The sequence below is a fragment of the Coloeus monedula genome, assembly GCF_965178545.1.
Source record: "Coloeus monedula genome assembly, chromosome: 14".
Classification (NCBI taxonomy): Eukaryota; Metazoa; Chordata; class Aves; order Passeriformes; family Corvidae; genus Coloeus; species Coloeus monedula.
The window spans coordinates 9,806,355-9,828,876 of record NC_138794.1 but is presented as its reverse complement, the minus strand read 5'-3'; the positions used below and the strand labels follow the sequence as shown (position 1 = coordinate 9,828,876).

At 41.2% G+C, this 22,522-nt stretch overlaps 1 protein-coding gene across 5 annotated transcripts in view; it reads right to left on the bottom strand.

Moving 5' to 3' along the window:
- Positions 1–11,499, bottom strand: part of MEF2A (myocyte enhancer factor 2A) — an 82,633-nt gene extending 71,134 nt beyond the window's left edge. The window contains exon 1 of one of the 5 annotated variants that reach the window (XM_082290986.1): positions 11,209–11,499. The gene's annotated coding sequence lies outside the window, so the exon portion shown is untranslated. The remainder of the gene's footprint in view (positions 1–11,208) is intronic. The other 4 variants (XM_082290984.1, XM_082290982.1, XM_082290985.1 and 1 more) reach the window with 4 other exon arrangements.
- Positions 11,500–22,522: the final 11,023 nt, after the last annotated feature.

The window sequence follows — 22,522 nt, the reverse complement described above, 5'->3', positions numbered from 1 at the left end:
GGCAAGTTCCCCCTCCGAGCCTCAGTTACAGTGCAACTCTATCTGCACGCACCATGTAACAGCACCAACATTACCAGCAGAATAAAACCAGAGTTAAACATTAAACTACACATAGGACTTGCCTGGCCACAGCCATTTCCCGGAAAAGCTCAAGGAATCTTGCAGCATATGCAAGACATTAATATACAGTTAAAATTCCTTTTCTCGCTTTCTGCATGGAGGTAGTACATAAAATCCACCTGGAAGCAGAGCTCAAACATTACCAGGAGAATTTAGTTTTAACTACATCTTACAGAGTACAAATTAGTTTTGCAATGAAGGTCTGCACACCCAAATGCTCTGAAACAAAAGCATCTAAGATTTTTTTGCAGGGTTTGAAAGATGAAAATACAGAACCTAAAGGAATAAATGTAGAAGTTTCACTGGACTCCAGAATGAAAAGTTATCAATTCAAAAAGAGAACAAACTTTCCCTAAAAAGCATTTTACACACTGAAATAACAGAACTACATTTTCTCCTCAAAGTCAAGAGCAGCCAGTATTGGAGTGCCCCAGCATGAGCCACTATTTCAGCAGTGAGTTGTAAACTAAATGCTGAAATCCATTTTTAATCAACAAAAAAAGCATGGTAACAGCATGTAACTTTAGGGTTTATGAATTTCAGAAAAAGTACTCTTCTACAAAAATCCAAACAACAGGACATCTTTCAGAAAATACAGAATAAATCATGTCACAAGCAACATCCCGAATGTAATGTATATCAAGCTCCTTTCCCTGCATAGTAACAAGAAACAAAAAGTATTCTAATCCTTTGTTCAAGATTGTAGCAACTACAATAGCAACTGCAGCAGCAGCTTTTCCAAGAAAGGCATTTTAAATGCAGTTTACCCCTCAGAACTGGTGTACCTACAACAACCTTCATTAATACATGCAATTGTGCCCTCGTCCAAATTTGTATTTGTGTAAAGAGATGGAAATGGACAAAGAAGACAAGACAGTTATAGAAATTATGAAATCCAGATCTATAGTTTCAAGGAAGTATAAACACTAATGGTCAGACACTTCAAGGTTTAAAGGTCTCAGACCTGAAACACTGGTAAGTTTGAAATAAGGTGTTTGAGGTAAGATGAGGCTGACTCTCCCTCTGAAGCATAAGGGTTGATTAACAGAGCCAGACACACTAAAGCTACAAATATAAAAAACAACCCAAGGAAAGGAACACCCTTGGAGCTGAATTTTTTGTGTCCATTCCACTTCTATCTTGGTTGAAACCAAGGAGAAGCTGCTTTCTAGTTACTTTATCTGGCTGTTGTCAAATTCCTGAAGGAAAACATCTGTAAATCCTAGTACAGGTGAGCTGAATCATTCATGTTCAAGGTCCACTCATATCTTCAAAATATTTTCATGTACTCCTCCCTTCCTGCTCAGCGGCCCAAACACTGACACATCTCTGTGGTTCACTGCATGAAACCCAGGGACTGGGCTGGCTGTGCCATGACTGTCCCAATACTACCACCAGATCAGACTATTTTAAGATAAGCTAATTATGCCACTGAAAAATCTTATAAGCCACTAAGACTAAGCAGAAGAGACCATGAAGAATTAAAAGCAGAGAAGCATAGGTAAGACAGAAGCAAGAATTATGATCTCAAGTCTTCCAGATAAGAAGCCTGGAGGATTCCTTGTCAGATTGCAACTCTGAATTTTAGTCTGTGCTTACTTTCTCCTGCTTCTAACAATTGTAACAAGCACAAAAGGAACTTCACATGAAAGGCTGTTGTCTCTTAAACCTTCATAAAATTAGTCATTCAAGCCTTAGAAAAACAACACACCAAAATCTTTGTGGCTTGCTTGCAGACATTATCTACATGCATGCAAGACAGCTACAGAAACCAACTTAGGTGCCTTAAAAAAAAGGGATCTGAAGGAAAATCCTCAACTATGAGTTTGTTGCACAGAAAGTTTTCAAGAAGTTTATCAGATTGTCTTCTCATTAACATTTCATTAAAGCACTGAATGATTGAAAAACAGGTAAAAACTTCTGAGAACTACTCAGCCAGTGCCCAGCATTATTGTCGTAGGTTTTATTACAGAACAATTCAGCCCTTAAGAAAACATGTTTAAAAACACTGGATCCAGAAAATACTGCATAAAGCACCAATATGAGCGTCACATGGGGGAGGAGGTGAGGAGGGGGCTTTAAATAAATTTATTAATGTATCTTAAAAACAATACAAGGAAGAAATTCCAACTATCTTCCCATACACTTACAAACAGGCCTCATCAAAATGAAGATATATTTATTTTGGTGAATGAATGAATTCCAGCCTAACATGACATTTAGATCAAATCAAATACATTAAAAGCAAAGCAAATTAGGAAACTGAATGCAGAGTTTTAAATCACCCTAACTTTAAGTTTTATTTTAATAAAATTAAATAAAAACACTTAAGAAAATAAGAATTTGCTGCTATTAGATTAGAGCATTATCAATGATGGCATTAAAATCCTGAAGACAGAACTGTCTATTCCCGCAGGTTTCTAAACTTACTTTTTTAATAAAATGAGGTTTACTTGACCACAGTCTATTCTCCCTCATTAACACCTTCTGATTATATTGGCCAGTTTCAACCACGTGCCATAGCAAATATATCAGGGTTTTTTGAGATTTTCTAGACGTGCTGCAGAAATTTTGACCTGGCAGTTGCAGAGAACCCCTGGGCAGAGCAGTGCCATGCAGTGACCAGAGGCAGCAGGTCCTGTGGGATGCTCAGGTAGTCAGCAGACACCTGTGCTCAGCCTGGCCATAGCTGGAAGAGCATTTAAGATACTTGGAGAACTGAAGAGAAATACACTGTAAAGAGGAGATACTCTAAAAGATCAGGGAATAACAGAAGAGTCAAAAAATAAGGGAAATGGAAATTCTCCAGGTTTTATTACTTGCAAAACCACTTCTTTACTATTACTGCTCAGACTATTTTTAAATTTACTTCCACCATTTCTCCAACCCATACTTTAATATCATAAATAAAATGGGCTACAGAATAAAAATTTTCACATACATTTCTTTGTTCTTCCCTCTTGCCCATACCATGTTTCACTTGCTCCTCAGCAACCCAGGCATTGAACTGGAATCCTTTTATCTCATGCAATCACACTGGTTATGCTTGCCTAGAGCCAGTGTTAACAGGACAGTCTACAGATCCTTTAATGACTTCCATCTCCTCCGAGACAAAAATTAGATGGTGAAAAGAATAAAAGAAAAAGGCAGCAAAACCCCAGTAGCACCCAAGAGTAACACCAGGCTGGCTGCAGCCTCGGCTTGTTCTGCAGTGTTTCTTCAGTCCTGTGGCCAGACCTGGAAATGGTTTCGCTCATTCGAGGCTCAGCCAAGCCCCAAGTGCTGCACGGGCACGCCGGGATCACCAGAGGGAGCTGCGGGGGCTCCGAACGGGGCTGCACGGGGGATCTGGGCTCGGATCACAACCTCCTCGCTCGGGGCAAGTACCTTCCTCAGCTTTTAAAAAAAAGCAGTTTTCACTTGAGTCTCTTCGTAGTCGGAACCTTTCGATCCCCTCTCCCATCGCAGCCTCTCAAGGGAATGACTCTGTCACTTCCTGGTAGAGTCTGGTGCAAGTTTTATATAAGCACCTTCTGCTAACACACTAGTTGTAAGTAGGTGTGTACAACAACAGGGTGCACGGACTAATTCCAGGGCACCGGCAGGAGAGAGCTATAAAAACAAGGATGTCACCACTAGGCTTAACTTGACAGGACAGGAGTCCAACTCCTCAGCAAAAACACAAGGGGACTCTACAAATAGAGGCACAAGAGACTGCAACCCAGGGAACAAGAGCCGCCTCCCAGCGAGGGCAGGCTGAGGGTATCTGCAGGAAGATTTACTGCAAAGCAGCTTGGTAACTGTGGGATATCAGGTTACATACATTTCATCCCACTGGGAATCCAAGTCTCCTCTGTAGATAAGCCTAGGAAAAAATTGAACCAGGAGTCACCAGGAGCATCAAAGTGCCATGACAGTAACAGCAGTTGAAATTTTCAACTCTCCCATAACCCTGTTTTCCCTCCTGAACAAACCATTAGACTTTTAACGTCCTTTCCTCCTATTTTGCATATGGCACCTAAATGACTCCAATATTCACGAAAATTATGTTTTCAAATCCAGAACTTCCAATCATTTGAACACCACATTTTACTAGTTTCTTTTATATACGGAATTAGCAGTAATAAACAGAAACACTGACCATTAGCTTTTTTCCTTTTTTTACGGAAAAAATAATTTAATCATTATCTTGTGATAACTCTTGCTGTTTCTGCCCTTCTCTCGAATTTCATCTCATATTAAACCCTGACAAAGCCTGGGGGGTCTTCCTAAATTTCCCTGTCCTTCGCTAAGAACAAGTGCTTTCTGCACGATTCTGTAATACAGGTTTGCTAAAATAAAATACTTGTTAAATTTCAGTTGATTTGATTGATCGTTTCCCATTACTTTTTTGACAGCTATTCAGGTTAGCAGTTTCCATAACTGTGACAAAAAACAACAAGCACCTAGTTAAAACTCAGTACTGTTCTATGACATCCAAATCCCTACATACTCCTCAGGAATTTTCAGGGCATTTGTGTTAATAATTACAACTTCTGCAAATACACCCATATTATGTATCTAAAATAATCAGTAAATTCTTGCTTCCATCTACTGACCAAATCTCTCTTCAGCCGTCCACGATTTTGTCTCCTTCCCCTGAAGGAAGAGTTCTAATTTAGTGCTTCCTAATGGAAACCATTAGTACTTTTACTGTTGGCACTTTTTTCATAGCACATCTCTCAAAGCAAAGATCTTCACATGCGTTTCAGTGACAAAAAGTTAAGACACCACCATTTGGAATGTTATGACCAAAGATAAGAACAACAAGAAGACAAAACATAAAAAACCCCAACACTCAAAAGAAACACAGGAGGATATTAAGGAAGTCTCTCGGAGGAAATCTTTCTTCTGCACTCAAAAGCTTCAAATCCCTGAAGCCAACTATACAAGTAAATATGTGTATTATTAAACTAAGACTAACAAACATCATTTGACAGCCTATAGGCTCAGAAATTTTAACAGAAAGTGCTTTTCCTTTTTGTAGGCATCAAGTGAAACAAATTATCTTGTGCTGTACCTTTGACTTTCCCCTCTTTTATCCTGAAACCAAGGGAATTCTGAATAGAAATTTAAAACACCTGACTTAATTAAAACCTCATACTATTACACAACAATTTTAACAGCTTCAAGGAAAACTAAAAATTCTGAAAAATTCAGTTTATTACCCTCAGTGCCTGACAAGATAGTAAAAGAACAATGATGATGGAACACCCCCTTTTCTCAAACACTCTCAGAAGACTCATTGCTTTGAAAGCTCACACTGAAGAAGCAACAGTTATTAATTGCTCTATACACAGAATTATTAGCAGTCATTCTTGTCAGCTTACAGCTTTTAAAACAGGATGCATGCAGTCATATCAGGACGAGACAGTTGCTGTGAAAGAATGATACCAAAACCAAGATGTCCCCGATGCTGATAATGTCACACCATGCTTCTGAGCTATACCATACAAGTTTTCCACATGATGGTCAATTAAATAAAAATCAAAACATCTGGAGAAAGATGCCCGCTTAAAAACACTGTCGCTTTTTTTTGTATCTGAGGGGAAAAAAACCATTTCAACTTTTTCTCAGCTCTTGGATTCAATTATTGCAGATTTTGTGTAATACAGGGGGTAAAGTCACATTATCCTGACACCTTTCAAAGTTTCTTTAATGAACATTGCCAAGGCAAGTCTGTTGTGCCCTTTATGACCCCTCATCTTTAGGACGTGTATATCTGAGGCTCTGAAGGTTCTACCTCTTTCTTACTCTCTTCTCTTACAATGATTTGTAATTCTTCCATATCATAAGGGACAGTAAAATAATCTCTGAATTCAATTTCTCAACCCTGTATGCCACAATCTTCAAGAAATAAACGTGCAACAGCACAGCCACAGCACAGCTCATTTACAGACATGCTTACACAACTATATAGCTAAAAGTTTAATAATTTAACCCCCTTGACCTTCCAAACACTAAGTGATCACAGACAATGAAAAGATCAGGTTTGTGTATATTGCTACAAAACTTAACACTGATCCTGACCACAGCCTGAAAGTGTTACTACAGGTAACAGATAACACATCTGCCTTACATATTCTCACAGGTCTATGGTCAGCTTTCAAACAATAAAAATAACACCAGTCCAGTCCATGAAATCCTAAATTACAGGGTCAGAAACAATCTGGTTTTTAAATGAAACTGAGCTACACAAACACTCAAAGGGATTTGAAATAAATGCCAAAGAAATCCTTCTTCTCCTCTGCTACCATCATAAAAGCATCAGGAGCACAAGCCTATCCATTCTACACTCCCACTCTTAGGTGATCTCTGACCATGACACATTTTTCTCCGAGTCAATTAGCTCTTGATTAGAAAAAAAGTAAAAGATGCTTTGTCATCAGTGCCTGGTACACAGACACTTACAGCAAGCACCTTTCCACAACTCTGCTTGGCTGGTAACTCCTAGCACCTACTTTTTATCTTACTATACTTAAAATAGGCATGCAACAATTCTCAGCAACTCCTAGTGAAATCACAAAGCAATACAAAATCTGTTTTCAAGTTTCCAGGTTGGCCCATAAGGACTTCGCCAGAATTCAAAAGCTCTCCAGGGACAGAGACAAATATAACTGGAAGACCTAGCTAATTAAGCATCACTAACATTTTGAATATAAAGTAGTTAATTCCCTGAAAAATAATTCAATTAATCACACTCTTATTAAGAGCAATGTATTTTCTTCTGATCATAGAGGCACACTTGTACTGCTACAACACACAGGGAACAAAAAGCAGAGTGCTCTCCATAGAAAAGGTTCTGTATTCCCCTGCACTGAAATTTTGAAAAAGACTGGTCACAAAATTTAGCCTGCCTTATTCTAATAAAATTACTTTCTAATTCTTCACTGTAGACTTGGATTAAGAATAAAAGAGAATGAGAAAGATATATATATATCACACACATAATTTAAAATATACCAACTAGGTGACTGTCGTGGAGACACAGGGGTGAAACCAGGAACAGAGTGGTCTTGCAAGATACTAGTTCCTCTTTGGTGTCAAATGGAAATGAGAGTATACAGCACAGGAGTTTATGTTCCTAAAGACAGTTATACATTAAATATAAAGAAATCTAGAAAAACTCTTGCAGAACCATTAAACAGAAACCAAAACAATGCAGCTGATTAAAAAAAAAAAAATTAGTCCCTTAATATGGAGGAAAAATGTCTTCTTTTCTACTCCCTAAGCAGTAACTTGAAAGATCAAGTGTTAAGGTAAGAATGCACCATATGAGGGGAGTGGTCAGAGGTAGCAATCTAGATCAGATGCTGACTTTCAAATAAATAAGGCAACAGATATTACTGCAGACTACAAGCTCATTATTTATTAGCTGGTGCTCTACCACAGAACACATGCTGGGGGGGAGGGTAGCTGTCATACTACACAGCTGAAGGCTGGTTTGAACTCTCAGTAATACTATTTTGTTCTGTTACACTGGATATTGCATCAATGACCTAATATGTATTTTGATCAGCTGTTCAAAAAAATTCCTCTAATTTTTTTACTGGAAGGTCAACAAAGCTAATTTGGGGAAGGGGGGAAGTGAAAGAATGTCTTGTGTCATCTCACAAACTTCCTAAGACACCCAAATCACCTTGCAAACATCCAGGGGAAAAACCAGCTACCTTTACTTATTTCAGACCTGACAGCACCTTAAACCAAGGGGATTGATTCTAAGTATACATTTCAGACACCTACATTAAAACTACAAAGCATTACACACCTTCAAAGTCTTTATTTATTTCACTGACAGGAGCAAGAGTTAAACTAACTGCACATTGGCACCACCTCAGTAACAGTGACAAGTCCATTCAGGTAATCCCTGCATGGGCCTTTCAGGGCACAGGAAGGCACACAAGAAAAAAGGGAGGGCTGTATTTATTTTCCCTGCTTAGTTCACCAGAGCTGAAGGAATCAAATCTGAACACAAAGCACCAAATTCACCCACATTATCACAGACAGAGATTTTGACTTTTGTTCCATTTGATCCATTGAAGAACACATTATTACACATGTGAAATAATGTCTTTCCAATATAATAAATGTGAAACCTTAAAGTGATTTGTGCATTAAGAAGCACATATGTTGCCACATGATGTTCCAATTAATTCAAAGGAAGATTTGTTGCAATGAGAAGGAAAAGCAGATCCTAGTGCTTTGCACACATTACCAGGCTGCTGTCAGGACTGAGGAGGTCCAAAGCACAAGTTTTACACAGAATATTCAATCCTTTAAAAATAAAAAATTAATAATTTGGTGAGGCAACTAAAATGTGCTAATGGTAATTTTTAGAAAAAATTCAACTAAACCCCACAGACCTCTATCAAGCAAGGCACAACAAACCACAGTTATTACTAATTCAAGATATTCTTTATTTAGGAAAAAAAGCTGCCAAACTAATACAGGTTTGCTCATTACACAGCATTAGACTACACTACTTTCAGTACTGTTGGAGAATTCATCAGCTGTGTTTTGTTAGGAGGGCATGGCTGAGGCAGGCAAGGTAGCACGGCATTGTTCACAAAGCAGAGTTGTGCCTCCAGGCCCTCTGAAGCAGCACTTGGGCCCAGAATACACAGAATGACATCAACAAGTTATCTGAGAAACTTGGCCAACATTCTAAAATAAACCCATAAAATCTCTGCTGCCCACATTAACCAGTTTAAGGTGAACCACACACACTTCAGCTCAAAGGTTTCTAAATAAGATGAGTCTTCTACCATAATAAGCCATTTTACTCTCCAGAATTATTTCCAGTTTGAATTCAGCCATGTCCTCCTCACCGTGCTAGTCCAACATGACTCAACTTCTCTAACTTCATAAAATTCAATGTTCACTTTCTTCTCCGTCTGTGGTTTCACAGAGAAAGAAACTCATGTTGTATTATAGGGATCTAAATCCAGGGGTCTGCACATATGCAAAGCATTCCATGGGCCCACTCACTCAGAGGGGAGCAGTGACCACATCACTTTAAACACACACTGAAAAAATGGAGCCAGACAAGCAAACAGCAAGCTAAAGCTGATGTATTTCCACCATTTCCACCATCATCTGTAAATGTCTGCTCACAAATAAATCAGAAATGCTGGAATGTTAAAACTGATTTAGATGAACTCCAGGGGCAGAGAGAAAGAGTTTCATGTACACTAAAGCTGTCCCGAGGTAGAGCCTGTCCCTGACATTGAGGGATTCTTCCCACTTACCGATGATCCTCCTCTGCTACTACTGGTGGACCACGTCAACTACAGACGTAGAAAAGAATTATGAAGGAGAAAAATAACTGACCAGGGCGCTGGGTTATTTTCTTTATGAAATTCCAAACTGAATGCCCTCAGTCAAAAAAAGGCTCATCTGCAGCTGCCCAGCACCATTATAATCCCTTAATATCATGACAGTTTGTTCCATTCTCTTATTTTTGATCTGCTGGCTTAACAAGTATAGAATTTTAAAACATCATTTAATAATGATACCCTTTAGTGAACAAAAGCACCGACATTATATCCTTTACTGGAATTTATTATAATCCTTCTAAATTATGTAATTGAATAATATGTCATTTTGCACATATTCTAGCACCTCAATGAAAAAAAAAATAGTTTAAATGAGGAACTTCACACTTCTCCCCCAAATGCAAATCACTTGTGAGATAGGAGGACAAAACCCTAAATATTACAGTCTTACATGCAAAAGGCATTTTAAATTATTTTAAATATGGACAGAATAGACGACAGGAATGTTGCCCTGACATCTTTTGCACGGGTCATTTAAATACTAGATAGCAATAAGAAGACACCAGAATTATCTAACAAAATATAGCTGGCTAGTTCCTAGAAGAAAAAAAAAAAAACAAACAAACTTGCATAAGGAACAATTGTGTATAGACAGTTCACATAATTAAGCTTGAAAGCTCATAGCCTTCCTCACGCTATATAAAAATTTCCCAGACTGTGAAAAAGGTTTAAAATAAATACATCTACATTACCAATTCCATACCAAACCACTTTTTTTCCTTACTACTGTTTACAAATTATTCCTTTTCCTTCCTCCTTTGTACTTCCCAGAACCCCTTTCCCCCACTGCTCATAATAAATTTAGTCGTTGTATGACTATGGGACACAATGTTTTTACACTAAACAACAAAAAAAACCCTCTTCCTAAATTATCCTTTTTTTCCTCCACGAAACTCCAGTTTCTCAACTCTGAAATTAATCACCTGTCAAACAAGGCACTATGGTCAGTTTTTCTGAACAATTCCACTCTCCTTGCCGCTTAGCATCTCAAAAGCAGGTAAAAGATTTATTGCAAAATACAGCTCCATAAACTTTAAAAAATTAAGTCTTTCCAGCCACAAACGAACCAGTCTTTTTTCCTCATGACTTCTGCCCCTTAACACAAAATCCTGCTGGCAGCACAACCCCGCTGTACCTTCAGCCTTCTCCCTCTGGACAAAACACCCTCCGGTTCACACATCAGGAGCAGTTCTCCCCTGCCATTCCCAGCACACCTTCCTGCGGCGCACAACTCCTTGAGCCATTCCCACCTCCCCCTGCCCGACCCCCGGCCGCTCCCGCCGGCGCATTCCACGGACAGGCTCCTGGGGAGGCTTTTCCTGTTGGTTCGTTGTTCGCTGCGATGTCGCCTTCCCCAACGACACCCAGTACAAAGGGTCCTTTCCCCGCACCCCGGGCGCTCCAGGGCCGCGTACCCCACCCTCCTTCGCCCCCTCCCGCCCGGTCCCCGGGGCAGATCTGCCGGCCTGGCCCATAAATGTCCATCCCCTCCCGCAGGAAGTTCTGGGGAGGCCCCGGGAACTCGCCCAGCCCGGGACCCCACCGGCTCCCCCCGCTCCGCTCTCTCAGAGCGGGATGGGGCCGGCGGGGGGGGGGGGAACCCTCCTTCCTTCCCCCCTTCCTCCTCCCGCCACCCCTTCGGCCGCTGCCCCCGACCCTCGGGCTGAGGGAACAACCCCCTCACGGCCGCGCGGAGCCAGGACCCCTCGCTCACCGCCGCTCCCCCGCTCGCTCCGCTCCCGCCGCGGCTCCTCAGGAGACACTGACACCGGCGCACGGATACCGCGCCGCGCTATTTTTGGGAAACAAGGCCCGACCGCGGCCGGAACTACAGTCCTGTCACACTCTCCCCTCGGTATCCTTCCGCAGTTTTCTCCGCGCAGCTCCGGCGGGGCCGAAGGCGCTCAGCGGGGCCGGGCAGGGGCGGAACGGGGTGGGGATGGCGGGGAGGGGCGCGGTGCTCCCGCGGCGGGCGGTGGGGCGGGCACGGCTGCGCTCCGCACTCGAGGCATCGCCGGATTACTTTGTTGGGCCGGGGAGCGGCTGGGCCTACATTCCTGCCCGCCGACCCGCTCCAGAGTGACGGCATGCACAGCCAATTGCAGCTCCCGCACGGGACAGCTCGCCAATCAGGGCGCAGTTGGTGGGCGGGGCGTAGAGAAACGTGGAGGCCTTGAGTGACAGCGGAGCACTCAATCAGAAAGCAGGGAATGGAAGCGACAGCCAATCAGAACCGAGAGAGGGCGGGGTCGTTGCGAAGGGAACGCCCCGCCGCCCCGGGCACGGCGGGCGCGCACGCGCAGAGCGCTGAGCCGGGTGCGCCGGCGGTGACGCAGCGGGCATGGCCCGCCCCGAGCGGCGCCTGCGCCAACGCGGGGCCTTTGGGGCCAAAGCAGGGCTTTGGGTTGATTAAAACAACTCCCGGTAAGTGGTCCCGCGTCCTCTTGCAAACCCCCCATCCTGAGCGTGCAGCAGGGGACTACAGCAGTTACCCCCACAAACAGCTCAGCTGCCCGTGTGTGTCATCCTCAGAAACCACCACTGCCTCCCCAACACACACACACACGCACATATATATATGTGTAGTATGTGTAAATATATAAATATACACGCTATACTATGTAGATACATTTTTATATATAGTGTATATACAAACACAGTGTATGTCTAGTATATACAATATATATACTATATAAAATACATGTACTATGTATATATACACTATATTGTATAATTGTGAGAAATAGTCAATGATAAAATTGAATGAGGACAAAGTCATCGAAGCAAAACTATTTATTAATATAAACCAGTTATACTATTAAATATATGTACAAAATATATAATGTTTTCCATAGTATATATACTATATACTATATGCTATATAGTATAAACATTATAAATACATGTATATAGTACGCTATATCAATTATATTATTGAAATTATAGATACAGACATAATATTTATATATATAGTATATATATTTAATCGTATGTATAGGGAATATGTATATACTATATAGATATATAAAATGACTTTTTTCTGACTGGCTTTCTCTCCAGCTCTGAGGACATGAGCTCTGTCTCCATGTTCAGACAAAGGTGACAGTCCACCTCAGTTCCACCTCCATCCATCCATCCATCCATCCATCCATCCATCCATCCATCCATCCATCCATCCCACCTCACATTATCTCTGCCAGAGCTCCCATTAATTTTGCTCTAAGTAGAAAAGACTACTCGGGAATACATAATAAAAGACATAAAATGGGCGTCTTTCTCCTTCACAGAAGGCGGCAGCTGAAGAGCGACCCAAAAATAAAATTTTGATGATAAAATGATACTTGCCAAAAATCATCTGCGCTCTACAGCTCTTCCAGATTTATCCTGTGAGATACCCGCAGCCTCAGAGCGGAGTGACAGGAGCCGTTTCACAGCACTACATCACTGAAAGGGCACATCTCTAATCAGGACACCAGAACCAAGGGTGCTGTCTCCGAAAAACAGAGATCAGAGGGTGTTCTTGGTATTTGAAAATGGTATGATTAACTGAGCACAAAAGAAGTAGCTCCACAAAAGATTAGGAAATAGGGTGCAAGAAATGATGACAGAAACTCCCATCTGACAGTGTGATGACCATGCCATGGGATGAAAAAAGGTAGATGCTCCATGATCATTCCCAAAATGTTAATGTAAATTTCTGTTGTCTGTTTCCAGAAGTTTAGCTCAAATGGAAGCAGTAATTCACAGCTCTCAGAAGTGCTAAAGTTCAGGGTTTATAATGTACAGATTAGTTTAGATTTAAAAGTGCAGCCAGTAAAGAAGTTTCTGAAACATCCACCTTTTGATCAGAACAAGTGCAAGAGTAGACACTTCTTGTGGATCTAGGAAAAAGCTTTAAGTGAGAAAGACAACAAAATATAAATATTTGCCATCTACAATCATATTTCCAAACTGATTGTTGCTGATCTATAATAATCAGGAAGATATTTAAATACATACAGTTTTCTTACAAGTCTCAACATGAACAGTCCAAATGTCATTGATTTTTATATGAATATGATTTATTCTCTTTGTCCTCACTGTACCTATCATCCATAATATCTGTAAGATCTATTACTAGAGTCTAATGATTAATACCATGAAATCCTCTCATGACAGCAATATGCTGAGAAGATGTTAAGATAAAATACTGAATATTTAAGTTATAAAAGTCAGTGGGAATCTGAGTAAGACACTGAAGCAAGGCCTGAGCAAGGACTTCTTGATATACTCATTAATTATTTTCAGTACATATTATTCCAAGCTGGCAAAAAATAGAGCAGGAAGCCAAAGAGATAAATAATTGGTTCTTATCTGTCCTTTTCAGTGGCACTACAAGAATAAGCAGAGCATGTGTTGCTCAAGGGGTTTCTCTGTGAGCCTTGCAAACAATACTTCAGGGGTACAGAGCAGCCTCCTTCCCACTGAAATGCATTCCTCCCCTGATGGAAACACTGCCCTGTGCAACAATCGAGAAAAGGAAGTGCAAAATTCAGGTTCCAGTTGAAATTCCAGATGTTGTTTTCCACGTGTGACAATGTGCTGCCACATCTGCTCCTGCAGGCCCCTCATGGGAGTGGTGGGGAACAAGGCTGGGTGGTGGAGAGGTCACAGATGTTCTCATGTGTCACAATGGCATGAGTGAAAAACATCACCCCTCAGGCTAACACAAATAAAGTCACAGAAGACTTGGTGCATCAAAATCACTGAAATCACTACCTGACCTGATGGTTCTGCGTTTGGTTTAATTTCCAGGACAACTGCAAAGGCTAAATTCACCTGGATAATACAAAGGGTGCAAAGCTGTAGGTGATAGAGAAAAATCTGCAGAGAAAAAATTGCAGTCTTTCTAAGATGCAGCAAGATAACAAAGCCCCAGAGAACATCATACTGAAGTGTCAATATGACAAGGGAAAAATTACCACAAGCATCTGCCAGGATCACTCCTGAGAGAAAAGGAAACAACCACTGAATGCATTTCTGCCCATCTTATGTACAACCCAGAGACTAAAAAGAGCCCCCTGAAATCTCTTCCCTTGGCCAAATAGCAGGCACTGCAATTTCCATGATATCCAAAGAAAAATAAACTCAGAGCAATAGCAAATATAAAGAAAGATATGGAAAAAAGATACCAGTGTACCAGTGAAAAAAGATACTAAATAGCCTCAGAGTTGAATAGAGTCATCATCTAGCAGTTGTTATGGCAATAAAGCTTTCCCTTGCATCTCTATTCCAGTGCATTTCCACCCACCCATTCAAGGTATTTTGGAGGCACTACCACCAAAATCATATCTCTACTAACTTTCAACTTACATTTTAGGACCTTCTTACAAACCACTCCAGAGATGTACCATGGCTTTTTCCTCTTTTCAAATGCTCCTTATATTCCAGAAATCAGCTTTTTCATCTCGTGTCCTGGAGAAGAGAATCTGAGCCTCATGCTTCTAGAGGTGAATGTTGTATAAAACCAAAATGCAGGACTTTTTAAATCATAGCTAAGAAGAGTAGGGGATATTATGTAGCTTTTGCATGTTTGCCAAACAATTAAGTTACCCTTCAAAGGGAAGGGGGAGGGGGGCGTCTAAGAACAAGGTTCCTACAAATTGCAGGCCAGATTAATTCTTAACATTGTTCCACTTACAATGGGGGAAATACTCTGTGAATGAAGATTTTGTAAAAGACTACTGATTGCAACAAAACCGAATTGTACTCACAGCATTTCAGGATGGGAACTCACATTAGAAACAAAGGGTAGGGGCAGGGGGGACTCCCACCTAGGGAGCAGGAAATCAGAGAGGAGCAGATAATGGTCCCTGGCCATTAACGCTTTGGGTAACCCTGTTAACCCCGTGGTCACCTCAGCACAGACACTGCCTGTCCTCTCAGGGAGCTGGCTGGGAACAAACTCCCTGAGCTCCCTGTCTGTGCTCAGGAGTGCTGCTGTTACACTCTTTGGCTCTGGTGTTCCACTACACACAGATAAAACCAAGATTTCCTTATTTTACTGAAGTCCAAGTTGCCTGACAATGCGTGAATTAAATTCACTCAATCCATTCCATAAACTGCCTTCTGTAAACCACTAGTATTTCCACATCATTATATGGTATATTCAGTAATCTGATTGCCCTGGGAATATTTGTTTTTCCAAAACTTGTGGCCAAGGTACATAAGATTAGATCAGACACAGCTTGTATAAGAATGCTGTTATGGGGGTGTACAGTATATTTGCTAGTTTTGAGTTACAGGTAAAAGTTCTCCTTCAAACTCTTCCAGCCAGGGGTGCAAGCTCAGTTCCCTGAAGTTTTCTGCTGCAGCACTTGGAACCTTTCGTTTTGCTTTGCTCTTGGTGTTCTAATACTGGAGGATCAACAGGGAAAATGCTGGTATTGCCTCACTGAGGATACGCCCAGCCCGTACCTCAGCAAAACTTGTGATATTTTATAGGTCCCCACAAGTCTCTCTGGGATTCACGCTCTTCTGCCGGGATTTTCTCACCATTCTGCGTGTTAACATGAACCAACAGCTGGGTTTAGGAGATCTGATATAAATAGCAACATCATGCTGCGAGCAAGCTTCTTGGAAAGTAAAGAAAATATGTTATTTAATGCACTCTGGCATTTGCCTTTCCTCCCCTCATTCCTAAGATGCACTTCTGTAAACACCCATAATGACAAATGCAAAGAAGTTGACTTGTTCACATCGACGTAACAAGTGCTGCCTTGAGCGCAGGAGATGATATCCAGAGCATTTTACCTCTCCCCTCAGCTGGCAAACCCTGCACAGCAGCGAAAAGAGGCAGAGTGTGGATGGAAATTCCTGCTTCCAACAGCATTCAAGATTACAACCTTTGGTATTTTATTTTCATGGTTGCGCCATGTTGCTTCAGAAACTTCCTGCTTTTGCCATATCTTTCCATTCATTAAAGTTGCAGCTTGCAATTAAACATTCTGACATAACATAGCTGAGATTTTTTGGCAGCAGCCTTAACCAGAGGTTTTCAGAGTTTCCTGCAGACGGCTTTAAATTTTCATATCCTCATGAACGCTTGCCACCTTCTTTTAATAACTTGAAAAAATAAGCCTCTCTTAGGAACTTCATTGTTGCTGTATTTCCCCAGCGCTCGGTTGCTGCTGTTAGCAATGTGTCGTGCACATGTATATTTATAGAGGGAGCAAAGTGTTCATATGCACTCTATAGTTTGACATCTCATAGGGAACACACAGATTGCTTAGCAGATCTAAAGAAAATAGTTATGTTCAATATTTTCATTATTAAAATGTAATTTTCTCTTCTGACAGCATTGTGTTATTTCACCCCTCAAAAATAATCATATTTACTGCATTAGTCAAAACTTACAGGCCCTCATCTGTTAATAATTTTGTAGCTTTATACATATTATGACTGTTATATATTGCAACACTAAACTATTTGTATTATTTTTATGCAACAAAATATTTCTTAGGATAAATCTTGACCTTTTTCCAAGGAGCTGGAAATCACTTAAAAGGACTTTAAAGCTATTTGCATTTTTAAGGTGTAGAATATCTTTTATAATTTGGAGAGCTGTTCAAATACTGCTTGCCATTATCTCCAATATAGATGTGGAATTTATTTTAAAGGGGGTCTTTTTAAGGTTCAGACTGACCTTAAAGTCTTTTTTCTTCTAACATTACCTGGCAAATAAATTCTTAAAGGGATATTATCAACTTAAGACCTATGCTTTAGTCTGGAAAAATTTCCAAGAGATTAAAGAGAAAATGGCTCCTTTTTTCTATACGTTTAATTTCTATATTGGAGAGCAGTATGTGTGGTCAGTATCTCATGCTGTTAGGAAACAAAAGGGACAGAAATAGATATAGGAGACCATAATACCTGAAACGTTTTTGAACTACTTTTTTAAAGTAGATTTGAAGTTGATGGGGCCTCTTCAAGTGACAAAAGACTTGTGGAACTCTTGAAAGCCAGATAAGTTGCTCCTGACTTGTGCAGAGCACCCTCAGCTCCCTCTGCAATCAGCTAAAGCTGCTCTTAAAATGCAAGTTTAAGTGTTATTTTTCCTGCATTTTGTCTGCTTCACTGTCAACTCACTGACCAAACTGCAATACAAAAAGGCACCATTTTTACCCTGATCTGGTAACCTTCATATCCAGAGCCTACAGTGGTTCTGCAGGATCTGTTAGCATGTACAAGGCACAACAAAGAAACTTTTAAAGGAGTTAACTTATGGAATAAAGTTTAATTCTTAAACTTGGGCAGTTTACAAGGTGAATTTTGGGTTTTTGTAATGGTGAACAGACTCCTCAGTACAAATATGTCCTTGGTGCATATCCCATTGATTTATTTGGGGGCACATGTAGGATGGTTGGTCCGTGTTCCACAAGATAAAGAGCACCCAGCAGCTTCCCTGCTCCCCCTGGCCCTTCCAGGTAAAGGCAAAAAAGCCATGGATCCTCTGCTGGAGTTTGGAAAACAAGCTCAAAAATTTCCCTGGAGCGTTAACGTGGATCAACTGGTGTGCGTTTCCGAGTTCTGAATCCGAACAGGCATTTGTTACGGGGTTTGTGGTTTTCTTGGCTGTGATTTAGGATTATTGCATACTTTCTCAACCCTTTACTAAAAATATGCTCGGTTCTTACCATGAAATGCGGCAGCACATTTGTTGCAATCTCTGAGGATGGTTTCTTATCTGTCAAACAGTTTAGAAGACAAACTGGCACAGAGACAGCTCACCTGTTTTCTGTGGGTACTCGATGATAAACTGCATCTCAGACCCCATTGTGGCACCGAGGACAAGTGTTCTGAGACAAAGCTCATGTAAACAGGTCACCTCTCACTAAAATGCCATTTCATTCTCAAGCCAAGCCAGCTGGCTTTGGACATAAAGTTCTTTTCTCCTTGCGTGGGCAAACTTTATCGCCTTCCCATCCTTTTTCTCTTGCTGTCACATTACTGCAGAGGTGGCGGTGGCTGATAGCAGAGTGAGAAGCAGTGTTCAAAATGTGTCCAAGATAATAGTGCCTGGTCCTGCAGCCATGTGTTGAATCCATCCACATGATCTCACATAACCTGATCAAATGTCTCCCCTTTCATTATATGAAAGTAAAGATGAACTGAGATTGAGTTCAAGTTTTTGAGTTAAAAGGAAAAGTGCCCAAAGTTCTGGTGTTTGATCCTGCGTTTCATTGGTCTCAGTCACAGTTTCAAAGGGTCCAAGCACATCCTGTGTTTGCAGCTTTGGAAACTTTAATTTCAATTTTGCAAATCCTGTTGCGTTCCTTGCTGGAAAGAAGCAAATTTCTTCGTAGAAAGCATGACCCTCTCCCACAGGGCAGAGTAAGAAAAATAGTGTTATTTGGGAGGAAAGCTGAAACTTTGGGATTGTGGGGTTTCTCTTTGTTGTCTTGTGGTTTGTTTGTTTCTTAAGATGCAGGTTCATCTTTAGATTCTAAAATGAAAGGCCTTCAAACTTCTCCATAAAACACTGCTCTAGAAAGTCAATGGAAAGTCTCTTAATTGATTCAAAGATCTGACCTGCACAGCTGCACCATTTGAGCACAATAGGTACAGTTTAACTGGCGTAGAAGCGGCTTAAATTTGTTTTACTACAGTTTAGCCAAGCTGAACTGTTCTAAACTAGGTTAAACCCAACACTGGCGAGGAAGCCAGGCTCTGAATTTGCCATACCTTAGCTATATCTTCCCCTTGGGTAAAGAGGATGAGGCTACCTCAGATCACCCGGCGTTTCAGGCAGGTATGCATATGGGAACAGCTGACACATAAAGACTCCTTATCCCCGCACTAATTTGTCCGCTTGTCCACAGCCATAGTTACACTTGTTTATATAACAGCAGTTTAAAAGGATACTTTCAGGGGCTGAATCCATGAATGAGTGATCTCATTCAGGTCCTGACGTGCCTGACAACTCACCGCGCATCAGCTGAACCTCGCTAATTGACCGTGTGTGTTTGCTCTTAGCCCATGGGCATCGGCGATGGAAGAAACCCGTTTAGACTTCTCTTTTTCTTGGCCTGAGGTCACGCTGACACATCGAGGCTCACGTTTGCTGCAGGCTAAGGACAGGAATGCTGCTCTTCCCGGGCCGCCACTGATATGCGGTGACTCCTTACGGTGCTGACACCAACAGCATCCCTGAGCTCTTGGTTAAATGGGATAACTGAGAGCATAAATCAGGTGTTAGCTCAGGTCAGTGGAAGACAGCTAGGGGTGGATTTAAAGCAAATTGACCCAAATCACTCCTAGTCCAGAATAAGAGTTGCTACCCAGCACTACTTTAACTAAATCAAGTACAGTTGAACCTAACATATACAGGAAGACTTTCAACTCACCATAAAAAACCAAAAATCTTATGTTCCTTGCCCTAGGGCATGTGCATTCACTTCAAACAAGAAATACAACTGGACTCATAAAGCAAGTGAATCAAATTCACAGCTATCCCTGCAGACAACGATCAGAGGGAGCTGTGGAAGCAGCAGAACCTTCTCTGGCTCTCCTGGCAGGTTTGGGACACTCATTTTGCGTTGTAACCTGCAGAAGGTGAGGGTGAACATTCTGTCTTGTCTCAGAAGTGTGTGCTCTGCCATCACTCAATCACAAGTATGTAACAACCCTAACTCAGCCCTGGTAAAAGTCAATTGTGAACAAACATGAAACAGCTGAGTTTGTTTTCATTTCTTGAGCTTGCTGAAAAGTATTAAGGATCAGAAGATGATACAGAGGCTGAAAAGTAAATCTAGGTTTCATAAATTTTAATAACCAAAGTGTTATTAGTAATTCGATCTAGCAGAAAATTCTCTAATTAATAAAAAGCAAATAAAGCTTGGTTTCCTCAATGGCTTTACCCTTCATCTCCAGAAACTGTTGCTTTCCTAGAAATTAGGGAAGCATAGCTGCGATTAGTCATATAGGGACAATTTTTTAAATCCTTTACCAAAGGGAGATGGACTTGGATGAAGGAATTTGGCCCCCTAGTTCCCACTTCCTGGCTGAGTTATCTCTTCTAAGAAATTCTTTCATGGAGAGTGTCCGTGGGAAACTAGTCTGGATTCTTTTTGTTGTGTGAGATTTTAGAAGACTCTGTTATGGATCAGCATCCCACTAGGGAGGATACAAGATGCATGTGCACTATAAAATGATAGTCTTGCCCCTATAACACGCTACGTAGTCCTGGCAGCAGGCTGTGCTCCAGATTTATTCCTCTGTGGCTGTTGAGAACCAAGGAGTTGTCCTGCAGCCTGTGGGAAGGAAAGCAGTCCTTTCTCATGGTGGTTGCTCAGCTCATTCAAGGTAAAAATACATTGTCCTCCACACTATGGTACTGTGTTGTCAGTGCCCTTTGCCGTGGCAGCAGTTTTGTTCCCTGATTTTTCCCCCTCCATACAGCACTGTACTCACACTGCACAGTTGCAGCAGACCACACATTTTGAACACAGGGAAAAAATAAGCATATTATTATCAGGATAATTGAGTGTTGGAAAGAAAGTTGCCTCCAGCACTCTGTCCAGATTAAAATCTCAATCAGCACCATTATCTGGGAAGTATCTGCAGTGACACGTGCATGCTCTGCATCTCAGTCAGCAATCTGGCCCAAGCATTTGCAGAAGCTTTAGCAATTTCTTTAATGACCCTTACAAGTCCTCCATCTATTCAAAAGCTGAAATGCCAGTCTATGTAAGACAAAAACTCCTAAAACAGCAGATTGAAGTACTCCATGTAAATTGAGCAATTTCTGTTAACACATGTCGACTAAACCAGAGCTGCCAATCAGCCAAGCTGCTCCTCTGTGACAACAAACATCTGAGGTACTGGAGCTTGAAGTTAATCGAAGTTATTTATTTTATCATGCAGAACTAAGCCATCAGCCATTGCTCTCACAGACATGGTTTTCATCTTCCCCCCTCAACCGAGGTACACATGCTTTCTTCAGAAGAAGATAAATGTTATATACTTAGCCTCAATTTTAACCTTAAAAATTCAGCTATTAGAGTTGATGTTTATTCTGCCTCTAGTACCAAACTATGCAGGCAGGCATAATTTGGGGATCACTGAAAGAAGCAAACCTAAACCACAGCTATTGTTAATTCAAGACCAAGCACTTTTGTGTGTATCAACATGAAGCAACCACGAATACAACGACTGTAGCTAATACTGGTTTTCTCTCACCATGTCAGTGATCTGAAAGGTTCCTTCAGAGGATTATTGTTTGAGAACTGGTTCAATGGAAGAATAAATACCTACAGCAAGCAAAGCCAAGCCATTTTCATAGCACCATTTCTATACCCTACCATCACTTTCTTTCTTTTCTTCTGGTGCACAGTTTTGCTCCTTCATCATCAAGAGTGAAATTATCATTCAGTAACATTTCTCTGACTTTGGACTGATTCCACTGACTGTTGATAGTGGTTGCCTCCAAAGGCCCTGGGGATGCATGTTATCCTGCATGCTCTGTGAGGCTCCTTCTGAACAATGCAGAGCTGATCCCTCTCTCCGTGCCAGCTCCCTCGTGAGCCATGCGCTGGGGTAACAGTTCCAACTTCCTTCTGTGTCCTGGAGGTTTTGGCTCCAGCCTTGCTTGTTTGCCATAAGAAGGTTCCAAAATAAGAAGCACATTCATTCCTGCTCCCTTCTCTTCATATGGTTACATTTAGCCTTTCTTTTAGTGCTTTCCTCCCATCACAAGGCTGGGAGTATGTGCTGTCTTACTGCTTATGGAAATCATAATTTATGTACTGTCCCAATGATTTACTTGTATTTGAGCTGCTCTCAACCAATCTGACTTTATAGCCTATAGCTTTAGGTGCATCTGATTATTTTCCTTTTTCCCCTCATTGTTTTGGTTCGTTAGTTTTAGCACTGCTGACACAAACAGTGCATTTCAAAAGGCATCTTTCCTGTGGGCTCTGTTTACTCGTTAATGTGGCTAAGTGTCATCTGAAGTCCCGGGTGACAGCTTGCTTTGCTTTACATTGTGG